The 13,005-nt window shown below is 44.9% G+C and overlaps 1 long non-coding RNA gene across 1 annotated transcript in view; it reads left to right on the forward strand.

Annotated features, from left to right (window-relative positions):
- LOC119970974 overlaps positions 1-7,187 on the forward strand; it is a 28,384-nt gene extending 21,197 nt beyond the window's left edge. The window contains exon 2 of the long non-coding RNA XR_005461707.1: positions 6,966-7,187. This is a non-coding gene — a long non-coding RNA (uncharacterized LOC119970974). The remainder of the gene's footprint in view (positions 1-6,965) is intronic.
- The last annotated feature ends 5,818 nt before the right edge of the window (positions 7,188-13,005 follow it).

Genomic DNA, 13,005 nt, shown 5'->3' on the forward strand with positions numbered 1-13,005 from the left:
GTGTCAACACTTAGTCTCAGAAACGGAGAATCCCTCCCCATATCTATGCCCATATGAACAAAGAACAAAGAACAAAGAAAAGTACAGCGCAGGAACAGGCCCTTCGGCCCTCCAAGCCCGTGCCGACCATGCTGCGCGTCAAAACTAACATCTTCTGCAATTCCGGGGTCCTTATCCCTCTATTCCCATCCTATTCCTATATTTGTCAAGATGACTCTTAAACGTCACTATCGTCCCTGCTTCCACCACCTCCTCCGGCAGCGAGTTCCAGGCACCCACTACCCTCTGTGTAAAAAACTTGCCTCGTACATCTCTAAACCTTGCCCCTCGCACCTTAAACCTATGCCCCCCAGTAATTGACCCCTCTACCCTGGGAAAAAGTCACTGACTATTCACTCTGTCTTTGACCCTCATAATTTTGTAGACCTCTATCAGGTTGCCCCTCAACCTCTGTCGTTCCAGTGAGAACAAACCGAGTTTATTCAACCTCTCCTCATAGCTAATGCACTCCATACCAGGCAACATCCTGGTAAATCTCTTCTGCCCCTCTCTAAAGCCCCGATATCCTGAAGTACATTTACAAAGAAAAAAATGAGGGGTAGAAACCAGGGAATTACAGATTTAACCCAAAGTGGAAATTACTTGGCTTGCTGCACCTGTCTTAGGAGTTAAATGTTCTGTCAGACTGGTGTTTGCCTGGGATGGGGAAATGCAGGATAGCATGTGGCCCTCCAGAAGCAAGTTGGAGGTAGCAACAAAAACTGCCTTGTGCCAGAGCAGGCAGTCTGAAAGGCCTGCTCAGTTCGATGGGAATTTGTTCAGTTGTTTCCTTAAATTTCAGGCCCTTTAGTCCTTATCCTTCACACCACATAATTCTCCCTCTGCCAAGTTCCTATGCTACATCACTGCTCCCATGCCAACTCATGCAAACCCATGCCTCCCATCCAACCCATGATGTCTTATGTCACCCCATGCCAATTTATTGCCACTTCAAGCAAGCCCTAGCCCACAGCCACAGACATGGGCTCCTATAGACCCATGCCAACTCATACCAGCCCCTGCCTCCCCTAACCTTTGCCCTTTACACACTCCATGTAAACTCCAGTATCCAACGTGGGAAGACCTCAAAAGCCATGTTGAGACTAAATTCAAATCTAAATCCCTATTTCAGCCTTTTCTATAGGTAAAAAACACTCTCATTCATGAAATCTCATTCAAAACTTTTGAATCCCCTCAAGTAGTTAATGCTTTAAGAAAAAAATGAACAGATTTGTATTCATTTTTAAAATTAATTTACGGGATGTAGGCCAACATTTATTGCCCATCCCTAGTTGCCCTTCAAAAGGTGGTGGTGAGTTGCCTCTTAAAACACTGCACACAAAGCTGTTAGGGAGGGAGTTCCAGGAATTTGACCCAGCAACAGTGAAGGAACGGTGATATAATTCCAAGTTGGGGCGATGAGTGACTTGGAGGGGAACTTGCATGTGGTGGGGTTCCCAGGTATCTGCTGCTCTTCTAGATGGTAGTGGTTGTGGGTTTGGAAGGTGTTGTACAAGGAACCTTAAAGTTCCTGCAATGCATCTTGTAGATAGTACACACGGCTGCCACTGCACCTCGGTGGTGAAGGGTTTGAATGTTTGTGAATGGGGGAGCAATGAAGCGGGCTGCTTTGTCGCTGATGGTGTCGAGCTTCTTGAATGTTATTAGAGCTGCACTTATTCAGGAAAGTGGGGAGTAATCTATTATATTCCTCACTTGTGCCTTGTAGATGGTGGACAAGATTTATGAGGTCAGAATGAGTTACGCATCGCAGGATTCCTAGCTGTTGACCTGCCCTGGTACCCACAGTATTAATATGGATAGTCCAATTCAGTTTCTGATCAATGGTAACCCCCAGGATGTTGAATGTGGGGGATTCAGCGATGGTAACACCATTGAATGTCAAGGGGTGGTGGTTAGCTCCTCTCTTGCAGGAGGTGGTCATTGCCTGGTACTTGCGTGGCACAAATGTAACTTGCCACTTGTCAGCCCAAGCCTGGATATTGTAATAATAATAATAATAATAACCTTTTATTGTCACAAGTATGAAGTTACTATGAAAAGCCCCTAGTGTAGCCACCTGGGTTGGCCACTTCCCGACTTAAAATGGAGATTCGCTAAGAACGCAGGGAAAAATGGACAGGTACAGGGAAGCACACAGAATGCCAAGCTTCCTGTACATTAGACTCGCAGAAAAGCAGACAGCACTGAAACTGACGACCATCTGCATATTGATGAGCAATCCCCGGGAACATTAGCAACAGTTAAGATAGTCGAGGCAAAGCCAGACTCCTCGGCGCCAGCAGGAGCCAAAACAAAAGAAGCCAACGGACACTTAGGAACCGCCCAGCGATCAGGGAACAGCCCCAGTATTGGGGAAATCAAACCAATCGATTGGAACATGGTCCAATCAATTGGAACCAGGTACAGGGTCCACCCAAAAGGGCGCGAAGCCCCTGGGGCCTATAAATTAGAGTCCCCAAGTTCAATTCGGTCTTCTTGGCAGGGTCTCTCAGCAGCTCGAAACAACCCTTGACAGAGACCTGCCTAGCAGCTGCACCAAAAAGTAAGTGTCCAGTCAACGCACGCTACGAGATAGGCGCTCCTAACCCTTAGTCCGTACCAGCTGGAAGCCTGCAGACTCAGGATCGAACGAGAGGCCATTGTTCCCTGACCCAGTGGGTTCCTTTTCCAAAGCTAAGTATTGGCCTTTAGTGGTAGAAATAGTCTAGTTCTGCAGTATTTTATGCATGAGTAGTGATTGACTGTGTATACAATAAATGTGTTTTGATTTGAACCTTACTAACTGGTGTATTGAGTTATTGATCAGCACTTGAACTTGAACCTCGTGGTGGTATCATAAAGATACCTGGCGACTCTAGAGCAAGGTTATAAAACAGAGCCAATTAAGTGTAAAGCACACTTAGCAAAACGAGCAACACTAGTCACCACATTCCGGTGCCTGTTCGGATAAGCTGGTACGGGAATTGAACCCGCGCTGCTGGCCTTGGTCTGCATCACAAACCAGCTGCCTAGCCCACTGAGCTAAACCAGCCTCCAGGCTGATCTTGCTGCATTTGGACATGGACTGCTACATTATCTGAGGAGTTGCAAATGGTGCTGAACATTGTGCAGTCATCCACAAACATTCCACTTCTGACCTCATGATGGAAGGGAAGGCATTGATGAAGCAGCTGAAGATGGTTAGGTCTCAGATACTACCCTGAGGAACTCCTGCAGAGATAACCTGAAGCTGAGATGCTTAACCTCCAACCACCACAACCATCTTCCTTTGTGCCAGGTATGACTCCAACCAGTGGAGTGTTTGCCCCCTGATTCTCATTGACTCCAGTTTAGCTAGGGCTCCTTGATGCCACTCTCTGTCAAATGCTGCCTAGATGTCAAGTCAATCTCTCCTCACCTCTGGCATTCAGCTCTTTTGTCCATGTTTGAACCAAGGCTGTAATGAGGTCAGGAGCTGAGTGACCCTGGCGGAACCTAAACTGAGTGTTTATGAGCAGGTTATTGCTGAGGAAGTGCCGCTTGATAGCACTGTTGATGATTCCTCCCATCACTTTGCTGATGATGGAGAAAAGGCTGATAAGGCAGTAATTGGCTGTGTTGGATTTATCGTGTTACTTGTATACAGGACACACCTGGGCAATTTTCCACATTGCCAGGTGGATGCCAATGTTGTAGCTGTACTGGAATAGCTTGGCTAGGGGTGTGGCAAGTTGTGGAATACAAGTCTTCAGTGCTATTGCTGGGATATTGTCAGGGCCTATAGTCTTTGCAGTTCCCAGTGCCTTCGGCCGTTTCTTGATATCACGTGGAGTGAATTATATGGCTGAAGACTGGCATCTGTGATGCTGGGGACCCTGGAGGAGACAGAGATGGATCACCCACACGGCACTTGTGGCTGAGGATTGTTGCAAATGCTTCAGCCTGGTCTTTTGCACATATGTCCTGGGCCCCTCCATCATTGAGGATGGGGATATTTGTGGAGCCTCCTCCTCCAGTGAGTTGTTTAATTGTCCATCACCATTCATAGCTAGATATGGTAGGACTACAGAGCTTAGATCTGATGCATTCGTTGTGGAATCGCTTGGCTCTGTCTATTAATTGCTGCTTATGCTGTTTAGCAAGTAGCTCCACCAGGTTGACACGTCAATTTTAGGTATGCCTGATGTTCCTCCTGGCATGCTCTCCTGCACTCTTCATTGAACCAGGGTTGATCCCCTGGCTTGATGGTAATGGTAGAGTGGGGAATATACCAAGCCATGAGGTTGCAGATTGTGGTTGAATACAATTCTGCTGCTCCTGATGATCCACATCGCCTCATGGATGCACAGTCTTGATTTTCTAGATCTGTTGGAAGTCTATCCCATTTAGCATGGTGGTAGTGCCACACAACACGATGGAGGGTATCCTCAATGTGAAGACAAGACTTTGTCTCCACAAGGATTGTGCGGTGGTCACTTCTACCAGTGCTGTCATGAACAGATGCAGCTGCAGCAGGCAGGTTGGTGAGGATGAGGTCAAATATGTTTTATCCGTTTGATGCTTCCTTCACCACCTGCTGTAGTCCCAGTCGAGGAGCTATGTCCTTCAGGACCCAGCCAGCTTGGTCTGTGGTGATACTAACAGGCCACTCTTGTGATGGATATTTAAGTCCCCCACCCAGAGCATATTCTGCGCCCTTGCCACCCTCAGTGCTTCCTCCAAGTGGTTTTCAACATGGATGAGTACCGATTCATCAGGTGATGGTGGGTGGTAGATGGTAATCAGCAGGAGGTTTCCTTGCCCACGTTTAACCTGAAGCCATGAGACTTCATGGGGTCCAGAGTCGATGTTGAGAACACCCGACTGTATATCATTGTGTCACCAACTCTGCTGGGTCCGTCTTGCCGGTGAGACAGGACATAGGTAGGAATGATGCTTTGCAAGGTCAACATGGCTGGGTTTGCCGTTGTCGTTTCTGGTGCCTGAGTTGATGCTGGGTGGTCCGTCTGGTTTCATTCCTTTTTCGTGTTTTTGTAGCAGTTGTATGCAACTGAGTGGCTTGCTCGGCCATTTCAGAGGTCATTTAAGAGTCATCCACATTACTGTGGGTCTGGAGTCACATGTAGGCCAGTCCAGGTAAAAATGGCACTTCTTTCCCTGAAAGCCATGAGTGAACCAGATGGGTTTTTGCCACAATCAACAATGTTTTCAAGGTCATCATTAGACTTTTAATTCCAGATATTTTGTTCAGTTTTAAAATTCAACCACCTGGGGGTGAGACCCACGCAGACACGGGAGAATGTGCAAATTCCACATGGACAGTGACCCAGGGCCAGGATTGAACCACCACTCCGCCCAGAGATCTGTTAGAACATTTAAAAAAAATTATTTTATAAATTTAGAGTACCCAATTCATTTTTTCCAATTAAGGGGCAATTTAGCATGGCCAATCCACATCTTTGGGTTGTGGGGGTGAAACTGTAGCCACCGAAGTTGGCCATTTCCCTGAATACAAAATGGAGGAACGCAAAGCATATAGGATAAAATGGACAATGTTTGCAGCGCCAGCAGGCTGCACCTAGCAGGTGTGGATTCTGTCTGCTAAGAAAGCAGACAGCACCGAAATGAACATTCCACATACTAATGAGGCAATCACCGGGATAATTAGCATGTTAATGGAATGATTCCGATACAATGGACACAAATGGGGAAGTAACTGCCACACTGTAAAGGATACCAGACACCCAGGCACCAACAGGGTTCGAAAACAAAGAGCCTGAGAGCCCGCCCAGTAGCTAAGGAACAGCCTCAGTATTGGGGGGATTCAAACATATCGATTGGGAAGAGACCCAATCGATTCCAAGCAGGTAAGGGAGTCCGCCCAAAAGGGCGCGGATCCCTGGGACCTATAAAAGACAGGTCCCACACATGGTTCAGTCTTCTCGTCCATCCCTCCTCTCTCCTTGACCAGCACTCCTCCGTGGACCAGCACCTCGACCAGCTTTTGCCAAGAAGACCCTGAAGGAGAGAGAGGAGAGGGTTCGGACAGCAGCCGCCAGCAAGTAAGTGTCTCACAACGATCGCTACCAGAGATAGACACTCCTGACCCCTTTTAACTTATACCAACCTGAAGTCTGCAGACCAGAGCAGAGCAAGAGGCCTTGTTCCCTGACCCGGCAGTTCCTTCGAGATAAGTATTAGTTTATTTAGCGGTAGGAATAGCTTAATCCTTTTAGCGTGTGCATGGGTAGTTATTATAATTGTATTATAATAAACTCAGTTATTTGAACTTACTAATTGGTGTATGGTTTTATTGCTTTGAACTTCACCTTGAACTTGAGGCGGTATCTTAACGATACCTGGCGACTCCAGAGTTAAGTAAAGAAACAGAGCCAAATTGAGTGTTAAGCACACTCACCCAGAACGACCAACAAAACCTACGCAAACACAGGGAGAATGTACAAACTCCACATGGACAGTGACCCAGAGCCAGGATCGAACCTGGGATCTCGGCACCGTGAGGCAGCAGAACTAACCCACTGCGCCACCGTGCTACCCTTGGATCTGTTTGAACTTGACACCAAGTTGAAATGGTGCAGTTGAGTCATGCCCAGCTCGCTTTTCCCGATGCGCAAAAATAGGATCATTCAGAAATGGGAACAGGACTTCCACATCTGGCTCCTGCTTGCCATTTTTAAAGGTCCAAATCCAACCCTCCGTGTGAGTTCCATACTCCTATTGGCTAGAATTTATACTGTATACTTTGCAGCAAATAATAGATTTGATTTTCCTTCCACTCATCGTTAATACCTCTTATCAGAATTCCTTTAGAAAGTTTGCAGACTTCCAGCGATTTCTATTTCTTTTCTTTTGGTACATTTATCACCGTTTAATCTGTTGACAATTTTCATTTTCACTTGTAGAGAACATCCCAGCCAAGTATGAACATATACTCCTTCAAAGTCCATACACTCGGACATGCCAACAGGGGTCACCGAATAGCGATCATGAGAGGCTACCTCGAACAACTAGAAAATCTGAATATTATATTGCACTTTGTATGTTGGTCATTTTGAAATGTTTGTAATGCTCTTGCAGATATTTTACGAATAAAGTATATTTTTGCAAGAAAACAAAACTAAAAACAGCACGTCAATTGAATTTGACTCTCTCTGGTCTGCAAGGTTACTCACCGCAATATTCTTGTCCACCTTAATTCACTGATTTTGGAAGTAAAAATTGCCAATGCTCTGCCGAGAGTTTGCAAAAAGATTGTATCATATTTTTTGGGGTTTGTAAACAATTGATGGGCTGCAAATCACCTTTTGAAAATATTGGCTGCTCCATGCAGTGATTCAGGATGATTTTGCAACTTTACACAACATGGAAATTCCAAAATTGACGAGTGGCGTTGATTTTGATTAAAATTAATCCTGTTAATTGAGTGCACTTGTGATTTTCCAGCATGAATGGCCAGGTGACAGTTAAATTCGCAACCCCACCCCAAACCTGAAAGTTTACTTCAAGTCATTTCAATTCAAATATTCACCTGTCTTGGCTTCAGGAAGGACGACTTGATTTTATTTTATTTTTAAAAAAAAGAAAGGGTCACAGTTTGAGTTCTCGTGCATGGCCACCTCCTTGGAAAAAGGTGGTGATGAAGATGAAGCCGCTTTGAAAACAAACACAGCTGGGTTTTGTCCTTTCGGAATGTGACATGCCCTGTGACATCAAAAGAAAAAGGTGCCCAACTTTGTCAGGTTCCTTTCCCCTGACCCCCGACCCTTCTTGCTTTCTGGAATCTATCTTTGGGTTGTGTGCAGCCAGATAACCAGCCAGTGTTAGTCATAACACAGCAAAGATGGACAGGGCAGATCTACGCTGAATATTTAATATTTGATTTACCTTCCTTTTATCGTTTTGAGGTGAAGAAAATGAAAAACTATTGAGACTCAGATTAGTTTAAGATTACATCTATTATTATTCCTTGAATAGAGCCAAAGATCCTTGCATGTAATGATTGAAGCATACTTGGCATATTTACGTGGTAACAGGTGGGGCACCTCTTCCCTCGGGCAACAATACAGGATGAGCCCATGATGTCGACAGACAAGCATTAACCAGTCAGTGCTCCTACTGGGAAGCTCCCATTTGTCAAGGTTTGCTCAGGTTTCTAATTTCCATTATTTGGAGGGAAAGGAGAATTTAAGATGTAATTAAAGGCATTAAGTTGTTGCTGCAAGTGACTCCCCTCTCCAAGGTCAACAGCGCAGTTGTAGAAACGTGATTCATAACGCAGTGCTTTGCTGTGAATCTGCCCCTATTCACCTAGCTACGATCCAAGTATGCTGTTTAGCAGGTAAACTATTATATGAACTTAAAGCCGCCATATTACAAAACATTCACCGAGTCCCCACACCAGTTTTTTGTGAAGAAAGATTAGCTCTGAGGCAGATTTCATGAGGATTAACTGGAACTGAAAGATGGATGTACTGATAACTGCTCAAAGAAAAACGGCAGTCGTTATGGGAAGAAAAATGAACCAGCAAAAAAGAATTGCATGAGCAGCAAAGTGGGACATCCCACTTTGTTCTTTCTGTCAACAACCATCAATAGCTGGTTTGGTTTTTCTTCGTCTCCAATGTAAAAGTCAGCAGTAAATAGAAATGACACAGGTCAGCCGGGAAGCCTGACAGGAGAAGCCTATGTTCTCAGAGAAAATGTTGTGAATAACGTTGCTCATTCTGTAACCATGGCAACAATGCGACACGAAAAGTAAATTGCCATTTCTTGTAAGATCTCCCTCTTGTACGTTACACAGCACTATGACAACAGTACAACAAGGTTAGTTGTTATGTTAGGCTTCATGTGCAATTTTGGCCACAGCACCTTTTATTTCCTGTACTTAACTGGGGTGTAGATTGAAATTTACAGAGGTAAGTTACTTTTATATGTTGCTGGCTCCAGTCATTTATAATGCCAAATGCAGCTTTTGTATCTCAGCATTAGATTCGCAATGAGTCTTCGGCCAGGTTAATGGAGATGGCAAGAGTTAGCTCATAGCCACCGATCACCTGGAATCTCAGCTAAAACTGCGGCAATACAGAAGTGACATTAAAGAAGTCCAACTCCTCACCTCAACAATGTGAGTCAGAATCTCAGATCCATCGAGTTTGTTACACCATTCAGTTCGATCATGGCTGACCTGCATCTTATCTCCATCAGCCTAGTTTTATTCCATAACCTTTAACAAGGTTTGACAGAACATCAATCTCTTCAGCAATTGATAAACTTAATTAAATGTATTCAGCGAACCAATATTCACACTTCAGAGAATCATAGAATTTACAGTGCAGAAGGAGGCCATTTGGCCCATCGAGTCGACACCAGCCCTTGGAAAGAGCACCCTATTAAAACTTAAGCCCACGCCTCCACCCTATTTCCCCGTAACCGAGTAACCCCATTTGACCTTTTGGGACACTAAGGGGCAAATTAGCATAGCCAATCCACCGAACGTGCACATCTTCAGATGGTGGGAGGAAACTGAAGCATTCGGAGGAAACCCACGCAGACATGGGGAGGAAGTGCAAACTCCACACAGTCACCCGAGGCCGGAATTGAACCCGGGATCCTGGAGCTGTGATGCAATAGTGCTAACCACTGTGTCACCATGCTGCCACCTGTGCCACTGTGCCTCCCCACTTGTACGTTAAAACTTTAAAATTTGACATTCAGTATTGGAACCCACTTTCGCAGGTACACTTATCTTCCTCCTGTACTAAGGAGACACAGTCACAGAGAGACAGGAGAAAGAAGGTATTTCTAGTTGAAAATTGAACGGTTATTATTGATCATGCCTGGTTGAGGGTGTCGGGGTGGGAGCTGAAATTTTGAACTCCCTTTGACAAAGAAATTACAGTGCTAGATTAACTGAAAGTTTAAAAATTGGGATTAATGGATGTCCGTTTGGCAAAACTATTAAGGGCTATGGAATAAAACTAAACTGATGGAGTTAAGGTACAGATCAGCCATAATCTAACTGAATGGTGGAACAAATTTGAAGAGCTAAATAGCCTACTCCTGTTCCTATGGCCAGTCCAATAGTGAGGTCAGGCAGCTGGCCCCCCCTTCAGCCACAACACAATTCCGCTCCTTCCCCACCACAGGATTTGTTTGGTCACTGCTCGCCTCCCACATTATGAGGGTGACCTGACCCCATCCACCTAACACCCGCCAGAGACTTCCCCATAAGAGAGCCCACTGCCAGAGACCCTATTTTCAGAGAGACCCACCAGAAACCCTGCATGACATAGACCCCCCCAAAAGAGAGGCCCCATTCTGTGACCCCCTTCACAATAAGTGAGACCCCCCACCAGAGACCCCTCCATTGCATAGACCCCACCAGAAATCCCCCAACTCTGGTGGGCGTACCTGGTGGGGATGGGTGGGAACGATTTGCATTGTGGGGAAGAGGGTGGCCCTCCAATGAACCTTCGGGGCAACTCCTTTAAAGAGTTACCCCTTGGCCCACTGTGAGGTCCAACTCACCAGGGCCACGCTGGTCAATACCATCACCAATTCTCGCCCATGGGAATCCCGTTCAGGAGGACCAGAGAATCACAAAGGCTGGAAGAATCCAGTTCCCAGACTGTCAAAATGACCCATTTGCATCCACCTGGGGTTGGGATGGACGGCCACGGGACACCATTGTCGGAACTGGCAAGGCAGCCCACTTTGAACCTAGTGCTACGGGTTGTATAGGTGTCCCTCTCTGGCCCCAGCTGACCCATCAGCTGTATGGGCGCATTGCAGCACAACCAGTGCCATCTTGTTGGCTGGGATGAGTGTGTGTGGGTTTGTAATGTGTATGTGCGGCTGCAATTTGTCAGCCGACTGAGTGTCAATCATGGACCCGGTGAATCCCACACCGTTTTTCATTGGAATCAATTGTGTTCCATGCGGCACCGGTGCTAGCCCCTTAACGGTAGCGGAATTGGTCCAAGTGTGGCACCGGTTTTTCTGTCGCAAAAGTCCATGGATTCTGCGTTGGCATCAACACTTAGTTTCAGAAATGGAGAATCCCGTCCATTGTACTTTAGCCCTTACTACCTCTCAAATAACCCATGGCATTATTTTAAAAAGAGCTGGGAAATTCTCACCAGAATCCTCGTCAACATTTATCCTTCAACCAACATGATTCAAACAAATTACTTGGTCATTATCACATCACTATTCGTGGAACCTCACTGCCTACAGCTTGGTTGCCGCATTTCCTATATTACAGAATTAACTTCACTTCAAAGGTTGATTGGTGGTAAAGAATTTTGGAACATCCCAAGATTGAGGGTCTTTCTATCTTTCTTCTGTAACTGGTTAAATAAACAGGCTGGTTTATATAGAGAGAAGCCCAGCTGGAAATTGTAGATTTACTGGCCGGATATTTCCAATCCTCCTTCGATAGAAATTTGGTGCCAGAAGACTAGAGAATTGCAAATGTTACCACTTTATTCAAATAAGTGTGGAAGGATAAACTCAGCAACTCCAGGGCAATCAGTTTAACTTCAGTCAGTTGAGGGAAAGATTTTAGAAATGATAATTCATGACAAAATTCATGCCAGAAGGGATTTATTTAGCACAATATTCCGAATCTTGTAGAGGCTGATTGTTTTTTAGAAGACATTTGACCTTCCACTGGAAGGAAAAGATCACATGACAAGATTTCAAATTTTAAGACTTTCACTGTAAAAAAGAACTAAAAGCGGCAATGACTAAAGACTGTTTCAATGGGCAATTTATAATTTAAACAAGTCGCCACACTCCAGCTCCTGTTCGGGTACACTGAGGGAGAATTCAGATTGTCCAAATTACCTAACAACTCATCTTTCAAGACTTGTGGAAGGAAATCGGAGCACCCGGAGGAAACCCATGCAGACATAGGGAGAAAGTGCAGACTCTGCTCAGACAGTGACCCAAGCCAGGAATCGTTCCTGGGACCTTGGCGCTGTGAAGCAGCAGTGCTAACCACTGTGCTACCGTGCACCCCAGTTTACTAATTTATTTGAGTTGTTTTTCGATGAAGTAACAGACGGTAGATGAGGGTAATTGCGTTTATATGGTGTACATCGGATTCCAAAAGGAATTTGATAAAGACATGCACAATATACTTGGGAACAAAATTCAATGTCTTAGAAAGAAAGGGGCATTAACAACATGGATTCAAAATTGGTTAAGTGACATTTGTTTTTTGGACTCGAGGAAGTTTTATGGTGGGATTTTCCAGGGATTGGTATTCAGACCCTTGCTCTTCTTGATATATATTAATGACCTAGACTCAGGTGTACAGTGCACAATTTCAAAATTTATGGATGACACGAAGCTTGGAAATATTGCGAACCATAAGAACGATAGTGTTAATCTTCAACAGGTCAGAGAAAGGTTAGTGGAATGGGTGGACAAGTGGCAGATTAAATTTAATTCAGAGAAATGTGAAATGACTCATTTTGGATGGACAAATGAGGAGAGGCAATTTAAAATAAAAGGTACAATACTAAAGGGTGTGTCGGAGCAGTGGGACCTGGGGATATATGTGCACAAATCATTGAAGATGGCAGGGCAGGTTGAGAGACAGTTAATGAAGTGCACAGGATTCTAGGGGACATAGAGTACAAAAGCATGGCATGGCCAAACCATGATTTACAAAGAAAATTAGAGATAATATTGGATTTAACGAAGAGGCATACAAGTTCACAAGAAAAAGCAATAGACCTGAGGATTGGGAACAGTTTAAAATTCAGCAAAGGCATACCAAGGGATTGATTAAGAAAGGGAAAATACAATTTGAAAGTAAACTAGCGGGGAACATAAAAACTGACTGTAAACGTTTCTATAGGTATGCAAAGAGAAAAAGATTAATAAAAACTAATGTAGCCCCCTTACAGTCAGAAACCGGGGAATTCACAACAG

This window comes from Scyliorhinus canicula, chromosome 9 (assembly GCF_902713615.1).
Source record: "Scyliorhinus canicula chromosome 9, sScyCan1.1, whole genome shotgun sequence".
NCBI classification, from domain to species: Eukaryota; Metazoa; Chordata; class Chondrichthyes; order Carcharhiniformes; family Scyliorhinidae; genus Scyliorhinus; species Scyliorhinus canicula.